The sequence below is a fragment of the Culex quinquefasciatus genome, chromosome 2 (genome assembly GCF_015732765.1).
Source record: "Culex quinquefasciatus strain JHB chromosome 2, VPISU_Cqui_1.0_pri_paternal, whole genome shotgun sequence".
Taxonomy (NCBI): Eukaryota; Metazoa; Arthropoda; class Insecta; order Diptera; family Culicidae; genus Culex; species Culex quinquefasciatus.
Window position 1 is genome coordinate 204,693,327 of NC_051862.1, and position 14,924 is coordinate 204,708,250.

Consider the following 14,924-nt stretch of genomic DNA (forward strand, 5'->3'; position numbering starts at 1 on the left):
TGCCCAGATCCTCAAGGAAGGTGGGGCAACAATATGAGCGTTTTGAAAATTTCGTCGTTAATGGACGCCCCCTTGACAATTTTAGAACAAATATCTGAGGATGGTGGGGCAACTGCCCCATGTTGCCCCACCCTGTGCACGCTAGTGCTCCTATCCATAAACTCCATATACCATATAATCCCAAAACTGAGATTCTCATTGAATGCTCTACAACATATCAAACATACCAAAGCTGTGAAACTCGATCCTGAAAAATTATTAGCGATTTAAAAAAGTCATTTTTGTATGAAAAACGGTTTTATTTCACCAACTTTAGGTTCGGGTATCAATAGATTAATCTCAACCAATTTCGCTAAAAATTTGCACAGATGCTTAAAATAACCGTGTTTCGCTTGAGGAGCAGAGGGTCATTATTTCTGGGCACCCTATTGTACAGTTTAACAGAAAGATGAGCGTACAATGGCTTCAAATTTAGTTATTGAACTAAATTAAAGTTGTTCTTTTTCAACAAAAATGACAAAATAATATTTAATTTTGATTGACTTAAAAGCCTTGTCAAAAATCTCTCACTCTACCCTTAAACATAAAAGTGACATTGTCGGATCGCAGCATTGCGCGTCGGTTCGTGGTGGCGTCCGCTTGGTCAGAATTTCGACTTGACCGCCACCACACCACCGTGTCGCCAATCGCCGACGATTTGCGCGAACATGCCCAAGTATTGCACTACCAGCAACACTCGGCGGAGACATTCAGGTAGCATGGCTGCTGATCGGAGCCGGCTCAGCTCCGAGCTGCTTGGAGTGGTGGAAGCTATAAAACCAATGCGTTGCTCAGGTCGCTCGGTTAGTGTTCGTTTAGAGCTTTACTAGGGCAGGTAGTTCAACAGAAAGTGAGTTTGATTTTCGTTCAGTGCGTTTCTGATCTTAAGGTGAGTTTGGAGTGGCAGAATCTAAAAACGGAATGTTGTTGGCAGTTGACCCAAACTGGTGGAACCTGATGGTGTGTGAGGGTGCATTTTTGAAAGTGGGAAAAACCTGAAAAAAAAGTTGAAACGTTTAGAAGTGGTTCAGTGCAACAAAACTAGAACGACTTGAGGTGCAACCACATCGATGAGGGTTGGTAAAAACCCAGAAGTGATTACCTCCAGGGGACTTAAAGACCCTGCTGCAGGCCATCGGAGCTCAAAGTGTGACCACCAACCGACAAACCGGCAATGATATAATTGTGCAGTCTTAATGGATTTCATAATTTCTTTAATACCGGTGGTGCTGCACGTGGTGAGGCTAATGCAATAAAAACACCAACCAGCAATGCAAACGCCATTAGAGGTGTTGAGTTACCTTATTTTACTTTTACTTGATTTTTTTTGCATGTTGCTGCGGTGAGGAACGGAAAAGCGTTGCCTTTATGCAATGCAGCTACTCTAGGCCGGTGTTCACGGTGGTTTTGTGGAATTGGCACCGGTCTTGGTCATGGTGGCGCGTGGTGTCATGCCATGTGGTCACCCGATTTGTTCCAAGGGAAGGTGCGTGAGAAATGAAAAGTTGCGGGTTATTTGCGTCGATCAGTTGTGGTTATTGGCAAAGTTCTCGGCTACCTGAAAGGAGTATTGATCGTGATTTTAAATAGAAACATGATTGAAATGGCCTTTTTTGTTGATTTATTGATTATCAATATAGAAGTTGTTGTCATTTTTATTTCATTACTTGGTAATCGTTTGAAGAAAAAATAAAATAAAATAAATAGTCTATTTTCTGAATATGACTAACCCTACTTTTTCTGAATAGTTCAAATCTATTTAGAAAATTGACTGTCCCTTTCACTTCTTCCAATTTGATTAAAAATGAAATGCTATTTTTAAAAATTGAAAAATTTCCGATCATTTAACATTTTAAACATGCAATCTGAACACATAAACACTCATTCCCACCCTCTTCCCCCGGTTCAATACCGAATCAAAGTTCAAGTTTTCCCCTATAGATATCTCAGAGAATCTTCCCTCGCACTATCGCAAATTTCTCATCAACACGCAAACATCAACAACAAGTGCCAATCACCAGCCGGCCAGTTTACGGCGTTAATTAGAAGTTGTACAACATTCAACAACTTTTCAAGTTCACCCAGATTGGGAAAAACCAATTCTCATACACACAGTCACTTTATTTTTCCTTGGAGAGCAACGTTAGTCAGCTGATCGTGTGTTGCGCTGGTATCTCGATCAGAGCTTGTACTTGTGATTAAGCACTTGCATTAGGAAAGTGGAAAATTTACCTACATTATCAAAATCTGTTGACTAGTGCATGTGTGATTCATTTTTATTCAACTTTTGAATCTATTTAAGAGTTTGTTCTGCTTAGATATCATTGATCAATTTTGATGTAGTATCTAAATCGTTTAAAATTTTGTATTCTTATGTAACATTTTGAGGGTTGTAAAATGTAATTTTATTCAAACTTTATAAACTGTTTCTATGCCCAGGAAACCGCGGTCAAAAGGGTTAATTGAAACACAAATGCCACCCCGAGCAGACGGAAATAACGTGGGAATAACATTTTTTGTTATTTGAAAATACTAGGCCAATAACATTATATGTTATTTATAACAAGATTTGTTATTCACCGTTATGATTTTTTTTTGTTGTTATTGGATTGTTATTGTAAGAACAGACTAATAACATTTTGCGTTATTCTTCGAACAAATCTTTGTTATTCTTTTTTGTTATTTTAACAACTAATCCGATCATCCCAATAACAGTTGGAGTTATTCTTCCATAACAAAAAATGTTATTCCCAAGTTGTTTTGACTATCAACCAATATCAAACCAATAACAAATTTGGTTATGATAACATAAACTGTTATTAGGCTCTTATGCAAAAATGGATTTTGCAAAAATATTCCATAACATCCCGGGCAGACGGTAATAACAAAATTAATAATATTTCAATAACAAATCCTGTTAAAATAACAAAAAGTGTTATTATTTTATCCTGAAGTTCAACTTCAAGAAGAAAAAATAATAACAGTTTCTGATAAAATAACAAAATTTGGTATTGAAGTGATATTATATTGAAAATGTTTAATAACACGCTAATAAGAGGAAATGTTATACATTTCAAAAACTCTCCTAATAACAAAATTTGTTATTCGTTCGGTATACTGACTTAGAAATAAAATTACCACAAATCGCACAAATGGAAAAGTTTCTAAGTGTCCATAACACAATCTGTTATTATTTTTTCTTTTGTTAAATATGTTAAGATCTATGGGATAATTTTGTCCAATTTCGTCAGGGTCATTATTTTGGCCGTTAAGCTAAAATTATTCTAAAAAGTTGAAATTTTGAAAGTTGATTTTTTTAATTGTTTGATATACCTCCTAAGGGACTTTGCTAAAATTGGCTAGAACTATGGGATAATTTTGACCAATTTCGTCATTATTTTGGCCATGAAATGGGGTTCTTTTGCTGAAATTATTCTAAAAAGTTGAAATTTTGAAAGTTGATTTTTTTAATTATTTGATATACCCCCTAAGGGACTTTGCTAAAATTGGCTGGAACTATGGGATAATTTTGACCAATTTCGTCGGGGTCATTATTTTGGCCATGAAATGGGGTCCTAATGCTAAAATTATTCTAAAAGTTGAAATTTTGAAAGTTGATTTTTTAATTATTTGATATACCCCTAAGAGACTTTGCTTAAATTGGTTAGAACTATGGAATAATTTTGACCAATTTTGTCGGGGTCATTATTTTGGCCATGAAATGGGGTCCTTTTGCTAAAATTATTCTAAAAAGTTGAAATTTTGAAAGTTGATTTTTTTAATTATTTGATATACCCCCTAAGAGACTTTGCTTAAATTGGTTAGAACTATGGAATAATTTTGACCAATTTTGACGTGGTCATTATTTTGGCCATGAAATGGGGTCCTTTTGCTAAAATTATTCTAAAAAGTTGAAATTTTGAAAGTTGATTTTTTTAATTATTTGATATACCCCCTAAGAGACTTTGCTTAAATTGGTTAGAACTATGGAATAATTTTGACCAATTTTGCCGTGGTCATTATTTTGGCCATGAAATGGGGTCCTTTTGCTAAAATTATTCTAAAAAGTTGAAATTTTGAAAGTTGATTTTTTTAATTGTTTGATATACCCCCTAAGGGACTTTGCTAAAATTGGCTAGAACTATGGGATAATTTTGACCAATTTCGTCGGGGTCATTATTTTGGCCATGAAATGGGGTCCTAATGCTAAAATTATTCTAAAAAGTTGAAATTTTGAAAGTTGATTTTTTTAATTGTTTGATATACCCCCTAAGAGACTTTGCTTAAATTGGTTAGAACTATGGAATAATTTTGACCAATTTTGTCGGGGTCATTATTTTGGCCATGAAATGGGGTCCTTTTGCTAAAATTATTCTAAAAAGTTGAAATTTTGAAAGTTGATTTTTTTAATTATTTGATATACCCCCTAAGAGACTTTGCTTAAATTGGTTAGAACTATGGAATAATTTTGACCAATTTTGACGTGGTCATTATTTTGGCCATGAAATGGGGTCCTTTTGCTAAAATTATTCTAAAAAGTTGAAATTTTGAAAGTTGATTTTTTTATTATTCGATATACCCCCTAAGGGACTTTGCTAAAATTGGCTAGAACTATGGGATAATTTTGACCAATTTCGTCGGGGTCATTATTTTGGCCATGAAATGGGGTCCTTATGCTAAAATTATTCTAAAAAGTTGAAATTTTGAAAGTTGATTTTTTTAATTATTTGATATACCCCCTAAGGGACTTTGCTAAAATTGGCTGGAACTATGGGATAATTTTGACCAATTTCGTCGGGGTCATTATTTTGGCCATGAAATGGGGTCCTAATGCTAAAATTATTCTAAAAAGTTGAAATTTTGAAAGTTGATTTTTTTTAATTATTTGATATACTACCTAAGGGATTTTACTAAAATTGGCTAGAACTATGAAATAATTTTGACCAATTTCATCGGGGTCATTTATTTCACCATGAAATGGGGTTTCAAGCTCAAATTAATCCGATAAAATTAACTTTTGAGAGTTCATTTTTTTTTAATTTTGTTATATTCCCTAACGGAATTGGCTTATTTATTGAGAATTTTTGAAGTGTGAATAACAAAAACTGTTATTATTTTCACAGAGCCAGGAAGTCGGAGCTGACGTTGAAGTTCGAGCTGGAGTGAGACCTCGGAGACTGCATCGGATTCAGCAAATTTTCAGTAACTTTTACTTAACGTCGGAATCTGTGAAGTCGGGTATTTCTGGAGAGCTGAAGTCGTCGTTGACGTCATATCGTGCATCCAGAGTCGGAGTTGTCTTCAAAGTATGGATTCAAAGTCGCTTGGAGGTACCCGACTCTGCAGCCCTGACTAGTACAGAGGAGTTATGGCAACTGCAGGTTTATATGCAAATTACAAATAAACCAAAACAATAACTTTTTTGTTATGGAGACATACCAGCTCAATAACATTTTTGTTATTATGCTGCTCCACCTCTCCGCACAAAATAACAAATCTTGTTATTCCTTCATGATTCCTTCTGTGTTATTGGTTTGTTATTGCAATAACAACATAATAACAGTTTAAGTTATTCTTCGAACAAATCTTTGTTATTGATTTTTGTTATTTTAACAACTAATCCGATCATCCCAATAACATATTTCGATCTTCTCACAATATCAAAAACTGACCTTCCCAAGTTATTTCCGTCTGCTCGGGATTTTTTTTTATTTTAACAGTATTTGTTATTGAAATGGCATGAATTTTGTTATTACCGTCTGCCCGGGGCGCAATGAGGCTTCCTTAACATGTGAGTGACTCTGTAATTATGTTTCGTCACCATCGTGCTTAGTTGTCACATTGCGAGTTAAAATGTAATTTTGTACAGCTTTACTACTCCACGATTCATGATTTGCAAACAGGATCATTTGTTTTGTGAACAAATTAGCTTGTATTTGTATCTGAATGCAGCAAAATGTGTGCGTCAAGCAAGGACAATGATGATGGTAAGTCATTATGGCACTATAGAAAAAAATGTGTTGGCCTGCTGAATGTCCCTCGCAAAAATGAGGTTGGAGCCCGGAGACTTGTTGGAAGTTGCTGAAAACAAGTAAGCCAAGCAATATTTCATTACCGTCAACTAAAGAGCATCGGGACTACATCCTATTCATGCGGATTAGGCTGGTACAAATTTTATTTAATGATTTGGACAACCGACCTCCCCCCCCTTCTTCAAAATTGGCCTGAAAAATCAGGGGGCAAAAAAAAAAAATTCAAAAAACTTAAAAATTTCAATGAAAATTTAAGTGTGGACTGCTGAAGTAAATTTTTAATGCATTCCCCTGCGTTTAGAATTATTTTTTGACATTTTTAGATTAATTAAAAAATTCTTTGAATTTTTGAAAATTTTCGATGTTTAGTATCGCAAAAAGTTTTATCGCTCAAATTTTTGATTTCGTCAAATCTTACGTTTTTTTTTAAACTTCCAAACTAGTGTAACATGCATTTAAAAACACTTTTTTCATTCAAATGTTGAGACTTTTGCTTGTTTTTTCAATTTTTATTTTTTCCTTGTCATGTTTGGTTTAAAATCCTAAGCTTTTTTTATATGTAATGCTTTCAAGCTAAATTTGCTTACCATGTTCGAACTCTTCAAGATTATCAACAGCTAAGGGATTATCCATAAACCACGTGGACACTTTTTTTGGAAGCTCAGACCCCCCCGTCGACAATTTCCATACAAAACAAATATTTTTTGTATGGAGTGTGGACAACCGCTAACCCTGTATGCTCTCTAATGGAAATCAACTAATAATATGGTTTCAAGCTTTAAACAAATCATAAATAAATTTAAAAATGGTTTTTACACCATTCTGAAAATATCTCGGGATCTTAAGTGAACTCGCGATTTTAAAGAGAGTTTTTCCGGTTTCCGGGAAATTTAAATCCCGATCTAATTGGTGGTTAAACTATAAAAGCTCATAGGGACAATATTGTTGAAATTTACTTTTAATTTTGATATAATAAAATCAAAATCAGAGTGATTCATTGAAAAAATTCAAGCTTGGCAAAATATCTTAAAAATGACCGGACAATCAACTTTTTATTTTTTACCATTAGAAATAAACTTATTATGCCAAAGTATTGCAACCCTAAAATATAGCAATTTTGGTAGAACATTGTTTAAAGTGTAAAATTTTAAATTTGTTCTTCGTAGAAAAAAATAAATTTTAGATAGTTCAAAAGTTTGATGCAAAAATAATACCTCTTTTTTGTGTAATTTTACTTGATATTTGTGTGAAAATAAATTTAACATAAACTGAAAACGAGTTCCTGATGTTAAATCACACATTTTTTGTTAACATTTTCAGATATAATATTCAACGATAGAACAATTCCAGCTCAAATCAGGAATTTTTCTGATACTTTTGTACCCTACCCTCTCCGATTTCAATGAAACTTTGTAGACATGTTATTCTAGGCCTATATAAGTCATTTTTGTGCATATGGAACAAATAGTACTCGAGAATTACATTTGAGAAGGGCGTAAGGTATTTAAATATTTTTGTATTCTGTAATTTAAAAATAACTGTATCTCGAAGCCGTTAAGTCGCACAGAGGGGAATAATCGAAATTTCACGCAATAAATTAATAACTTCTCAGGAACATTTTTGGGAATTTTGGTGTCTTCTGCAAAGTTGCTCCTATCAATGGTACGCATCTTTTGGTGCTAATTTTTAGTTCCAAACTCCACCGCATAGGTGGCGCTGGAATCTAACTTTTTACAAGAGAGTCGTAGAGCTTTGGTTTCTTCAACAAAGTTGTGTAATTTTTTATTCTGAGCAACTTTGTAGAACATTTCAAAATTTCCAAAAATATTGGTAAAAAGTTACAGCACTTTAGCAAAAAATTTCCATGAAAAAATCGTTTTTTGTACTAGAATCATCTCAAAACGTATTGATTTATTATTTCAATCATGATAGTTGGTGGAAAATAAACATTGAAGAAGTTTCTGCCATATCTCAAAAAGTTTTGATGTCTTATTCTACAAATTATGGTAAAAATCATTGAAAATATGGTAATTTTGGAAACAACGGTACTAAAAAAGGCGCAAATATGCGCAAACTTTTTCAAATAGGTTTGAAAGAACAGGTTTTTCTGAATAAGAGGCAGCAAAAGGATTTGCTCGAAACTGCTCGGAGAAGTTTTGCCGAGCATATTGCGAAGAAAAAAAATGCTTTAACATTCCAACGTCCAAGGCCCAACAAAAGTTGGAACGGTAACTTCAACTCAATGGTTCTCGGGCATAACTCAACCAATCAAGATGATTCTTCTTTCCAGCGATTTGTTAGGATGTCTAGATGTTTCTAGAACTTTGCAGAACTTAATTTGATCAAATCTGGAATTTTTGCGATCAAAAACATCGTTCCAACTTTTTTTTTCACGTGTAAAAAAAATCGCCGAAAATTTCGCGGAGGCAGTCGTTTTAATTTAATTACCTTTCAAATGATGGGCACTGCCTACTAAGGTATATTTTAAGATGATAATATTTTTTTGAAACATAAAAATTATAACAAGTTTTGACGAAATTCATGAATTTTATTCTTTAGCATTCATTACAAAACTCCATAGACAGTGCCCATCATGTGAAAGGTAATTGAATTAAGAAATTTTGGAGAAAGACCCTATTTATTTCAGGAAATTGGACATATGTCTGCTTATATTGAACCAACACTGATACTTTTTTCTGGAACTTGTTCAGATAAATGTTTTCTACAATGTGATTGATTCTAAAATGATTTTAAATGTAATGGTGTGATGTGGCAGAGGATTGAAAAAATAAATTTCGGAACCCAATGGGTAATTTCATGACAAATTATACAAAAATGAAATTTACTTTCGGTCGTATCGGGGTTTCCAGCTTGGATTTTGGGGTAATTTCAAAGAATTCTAGAAATCTAGTAAATTTGGTTCGATTTTTTTTGGTGTAGGTCAAATATAGTTGGTTAGAGTTCCCAAGGCATATTCATAAGAAATTTGAGTGATATCAACATGAACAAATATCCCATATATGCATAAAATCTAAAAATAATCTTAAAAAAAGTTGCTCTAGACCCCCCGACGAAATTTTTCGGTATACCCCGCAGAATGTCGGGAAAGAGCCCTGCTTTCACGGTGCCAAATATCAGACTTACCGAATTTTTTATCATTAGTTTGTTCTAAAAAACACACCGTGCGGCAACTTCAACTCGCTGGTTCTCGGACATTACTCAACCAATCGGGATGATTCTTGTTTCCAGTGATTTGTAAGAATGTCTAGATGATCCTAAAATGCAGAAATTTATTTGAAATCTGTAATTTCTGCGACCGAAAACATCGTTCCACCTTTTTTAAAACGACTGCCTCCGCGAAATTTTCGGCGATTTTTTTTACAAGTGAAAAAAAAAAGTTGGAACGATGTTTTTGATCGCAAAAATTCCAGATTTGATCAAATTAAGTTCTGCAAAGTTCTAGAAACATCTAGACATCCTAACAAATCGCTGGAAAGAAGAATCATCTTGATTGGTTGAGTTATGCCCGAGAACCATTGAGTTGAAGTTACCGTTCCAACTTTTGTTGGGCCTTGGACGTTGGAATGTTAAAGCATTTTTTTTTCTTCGCAATATGCTCGGCAAAACTTCTCCGAGCAGTTCCGAGCAAATCCTTTTGCTGCCTCTTATTTAGAAAAACCTGTTCTTTCAAACCTATTTGAAAAAGTTTGCGCATATTTGCGCCTTTTTTACACAGAAAAAAAACAATTCTCGTAATCGTGAATTAAGTTCACGAATGTGAGAACCACGAAGGAATTTATTCATGAGTATGGTGCATTTGCACTATAAACGTGAACATATTCCTTCGTGGTTCTCGCATTCGTGAATTTAATTCACGGTTTTGAGAATTGATTTTTTTCCGTGTAGTACCGTTGTTTCCAAAATTGCCATATTTTCAATGATTTTTACCATAATTTGTAGAATAAGACATCAAAACTTTTTGAGATATGGCAGAAACTTCTTCAATGTTTATTTTCCACCAACTATCATGATTGAAATAATAAATCAATACGTTTTGAGATGATTCTAGTAGAAAAAACGATTTTTTCATGGATATTTTTTTCTAAAGTGCTGTAACTTTTTACCAATATTTTTGGGAATTTTGAAATGTTCTACAAAGTTGCTCAGAATAAAAAATTACACAACTTTGTTGAAGAAACCAAAGCTCTACGACTCTCTTGTAAAAAGTTAGATTCCAGCGCCACCTATGCGGTGGAGTTTGGAACTAAAAATTAGCACCAAAAGATGCGTACCATTGATAGGAGCAACTTTGCAGAAGACACCAAAATTCCCAAAAATGTTCCCGAGAAGTTATTAATTTATTGCGTGAAATTTCGATTATGCGTCGTATCAAAAAGTGGTCAAAGACAAACTTGTAGGACATTGGACGGGCTGAAGTCTAAAACTTAAATTTGAAGGTGATGTCACGATTTTTTTTCGTTCAAAATTTTTGAGGAAATAGCCTAAAATGTTACTAAAAGGCTGACGAAAAATGCAGGATGTTATGTCTCTCCTAAAAAAATACAAAAATCATTTACTAAAACTGGTTTTTTTGAAAAGTGGTCTAAACGTCAAAATTTTTAAAAACCGATAGTGGGAATCGATTCTCCAGACAATTTTACATAAAAGTCTCCATATTGAACATTGTCCTATGTCCAATCCTTGGGAAGATACAGCGGTTTTAAAAATAAAAATGTTGAAAAAACGGGATTTTTGGTTCTTTTTGGCATTTTCTATATGACAAACTTAGTTTTTCAGTCTCGTAAATATTTTTACCGGAAAGCTCGTCCAATTTCCCATAAGTTTGCCTTTGACAGCTTTTTGATTTATATCGTTTTTATATTTACGTAATCAAATTTACTATCCTGGTTTCTACCACACTGAAAAAAATATTCTATTTTCAGTTATAAGCAATGTAATTAAGCTTATATCTGTAAGCCCTTACATCCAACTGAAATGCTGTCGAAGGCAAACTTATGGGAAATTGGACGAGCTTTCCGGTAAAAATATTTACGAGACTGAAAAACTAAGTTTGTCATATAGAAAATGCCAAAAAGAACCAAAAATCCCGTTTTTTCAACATTTTTATTTTTAAAACCGCTGTATCTTCCCAAGGATTGGACAAAGGACAATGGTCAATATGGAGACTTTTATGTAAAATTTTCTGGGGAATCGATTCCCACTATCGGTTTTTAAAAATTTTGACGTGTAGACCACTTTAAAAAAAAAAACAGTTTTAGTAAATGATTTTTGTATTTTTTTAGGAGAGACATACCATCCTGCATTTTTCGTCAGTCTTTTGGTAACATCTTAGGGTATTTCCTCAAAAATTTTGAGCGAAAAAAAATCGTGACATCACCTTCAAATTTAACTTTAAACTTAAAAATTGAACAATGACATAAAAGTGGCGTGTATTTTTATCAGAAAGCCCGTCCAATTTCCTACAAGTTTGTCTTTGACCACTTTTTGATACGATGCAACGGCTTCGAGATAAAGTAATTTTCAAATTGCAAAATACTAAAATATTCAAAATACCTTACGACCTTCTCAAATGTTATTCTCGAGTACTATTGGCTCCATATACACAAAAATGACTTATATAGGCCTAGGATAACATGTCTACAAAGTTTCATTGAGATCGGAGAGGGTCGGGTACAAAAGTACCAGAAAAAAACCTGATTTGAGCTGGAATTGCTCGATATTGTAAACTGTGTGGCAAAGCTTCAAAAACATACCTAAAGGTTTCTTGCTGTTCAAATTATGCAAGCCTATCCGTTATTTCCCATATTATCCTTAAGGAAAAAAATAATGGTAATATTACATCTGGGAATGACGACAGATTTTGTGTCCAAAAAAATATGTTGTTTTCATCAGTTTCTGTTAAATATCCTCGTTTTACATTTTTTTTGTACCAATTAAATTTTTAGCCTTTCAAAGTTTAACCTTTTTTTGCATGTTTTTAATGATGTTTCATTTATTTGAGCATATCTCTATGTTAACGTTTTTTTTAAGTATTATTAAAATCTGCTTATTTGAAAACTTAGAGAATGCCACTGTCTTTACGCCAAACCAAAAGTAAAACATTTAAGAAGGCCAATGCTAATTTTATTTCATGTGTATGTCCCCTTCCTCTTGATTTTTTTTTCAAAAAATCAGAGAGCAATAAAACAGTTATAGCTAAAAATTAGAATTTTTCATGAAAAAAAATGTAAAATTGATTGCGAACTATTTATAATACATTGTATACAGTAATCAGTGATAACATTGAGTCTGGGGTTGAAATTGAGTCATACAAAAAAAAATCACATTATTCGCTATACAGCATTGCCTTGGCGTTCTCGATTGCGAGATTCCTACTCGAAACTAGGTGTCAAAAGGCTTGATTGTTGAGGCAATTGCAAACCTCTTTTTACACCTAAGCTTCCATCCACCTGGGGATTCAAACTGACAACCTTTGGATTGTTAGTCCAACTGCCTTATCAGCGACTTCACCGAGACAGGACCCAGGGAGACGACTCCTACACCTGGACTGAGCTAACGACCTAACGTTTTAGGTTAGACCGGGGCCAACATTTACTTCCCCGTCCGACGGAAGGCGTGGTCAGACAAATCTCGTCTCGAAAAATGAAAAAAAAAACAGTTTATCCATTCGGCCAAGCCTGCTTAACACATCTGTAATGATTAATAACATACTTTGTGGAACTTTTTGCTTCAATATTTTAAAAATTGGGCTAAGAAATAGATATTTTGATTTATTGGGCAAATTCTTAGGCGTGTACTCTTAAATGAAATATTTCATGTTGTAAGAAATAAAAATTCAAATATTTGTACACGGCTTTGCATAATATTTAAAAAAAAATCATTGAAAACTATGAATAGATATATTTGAAGAATTTAGTCAGTCCTTGGATGACCCAGAACATCTCAACACAACCGCAAAGTAGTCTATCATACTCACTGAAGCTATGCTGGCAAGTCCCAGGGTCAAAATCCGTCGACATCTTGCTCGTTACGGCGGTAGACCCACAGATCTTAACTCCAGGGAGTCCTTGGATGACCCAGGACATCCCAACACATCAGTAAAGTACTCAATGAAGCTATGCGGGTATGTCCTGGGGTCAAAAACCGTCGACCTCTTAGCCATGACCCAGATCATCTGACTCCAGGGAGGCTTGTTACCGGTTCTATTGACTGACCCAGGACATCTCAACACATCATCAAAGTAGTCTACCATACTTACTGAAGCTATGCGGGTATGTTCCGGGGTCAAAATCCGTCGACCTCTTGCTTGTTACGGCGGTACACGCACCGGTCTTGACTCCAGGGAGTCCTTGGATGACCCACATCATCCCAATAAGTTGTTACAACAATGCACTGTAGCCTACCGCACTCACTGAAGCTGTCTGGGTAGGATCCGTTGTCAAAATTTTGAAGCTTCGACTTGTTTCTTCGGTTAGCCTGTTGCACAAAACTTCCGAAAGTTTCGGATGGACTAGAACATCCCAGGTTTCCAAAACCATGCTAAAATGTTTAAATAACATTACTAAACAAAATACAATTGATACATTTTGGAAATTTTCCAACAAATTACGAAATCACAAAGATTCTTAATTTAAGTCATATTCTCAATTAAAGTCATGGACATTCTTTTTTTAAACGATTCTCGATTTAAACACCCCCATTTCGTTGTGTAAATCAAGAATATGGTGTACCAATCGAGCAAAATCCTTTGTCTTATGCCCGATTGGTACCTCCATTTGACAGTTCTCGTGCTTCGATTGGTACTTTTGGTTTGAGATGACCGTTCTCTAATAAGCTCCAGGCTCTCTGCCAAAATCGACTCGCGGCGATTAACATAAAAAAAAACAATTTGCAATAATGGCCACCTGCCTTAAATTTCCTGACCTTTCATCACTATGAGCTGCAACTAATTACGCAAAAAAAAAAAACAAAACGCACTCGTGAAACACCCTGACCGTGACACCACGCCAGAGTCCACGTGTGTGTTTCCGCCCCGTGGTCGCCACCACCAGCCCCCGATATGGTCACTCAAGTGTTGCTGTTGTTGATGAGTGGCGTTTGCTTTCAGCGGATGCACCGAGGCGTTGGGTTTTCCAGTTCCCAAGGTGGTGTGAACTTTGTTTTGTCTCGGGGGTTGTTAAAATGCGATGCGTTTCTGTGTGCGTGCAAACAATCGTTGATGGTGTGGGAGCTTGTTAAGTGTGGCACTTTTGTTGATGGAGTGAATCACTGAATGCCATTGTCAGAATAGTTGAACTTTATTTTGCTATTTCGAGTACAATTGGAGCCATACATTCCGGAGTTACACGTGGCTGATAACAGTTTATTTGTACTGAATAAATATGAAAAAGTTCAACAAAATTATTGAAACAATAATTTCGTCTATAATTGACAAGACTAAGCTATGCAAAAAAATCCAATCAAACTCAAGGATTTCCATACAAGGTAGCTTAATTGTCATTGAGAGCTCGACAAAGAGACACCGATTAATTGTGCGCATGCTAATATCTGCCCGCCACACTACAGGGCCACTTAAGGAGATCTACCTTCAATTAGCAGGCACCTGACAAGGCAAGGCACGTGCGACATCATCGCGCTCGTATCCCCGAAGGACAGAGTTGACATTAATGTATGCAAATTTCCCACATCCGCCCCCCTTGCACAAAACAACAACAATGCCACTTTGAAACTTTTGCGCCCGTTCTTAACTGACAGTGTCCCCAAAAAGCTGTTATCAACCGGCGAGATTTAGAACATGTGTCGGAGCTTTGAGACTTCCTTGCTTGGGGCAAA

General features: G+C 34.9%; 1 protein-coding gene across 1 annotated transcript in view; it reads left to right on the plus strand.

Annotated features, from left to right (window-relative positions):
* The first annotated feature begins 829 nt into the window (after positions 1-829).
* LOC6034355 (ejaculatory bulb-specific protein 3) overlaps positions 830-14,924 on the plus strand; it is a 28,128-nt gene continuing 14,033 nt past the window's right edge. The window contains exon 1 of the mRNA XM_001844622.2: positions 830-927. The gene's annotated coding sequence lies outside the window, so the exon portion shown is untranslated. The remainder of the gene's footprint in view (positions 928-14,924) is intronic.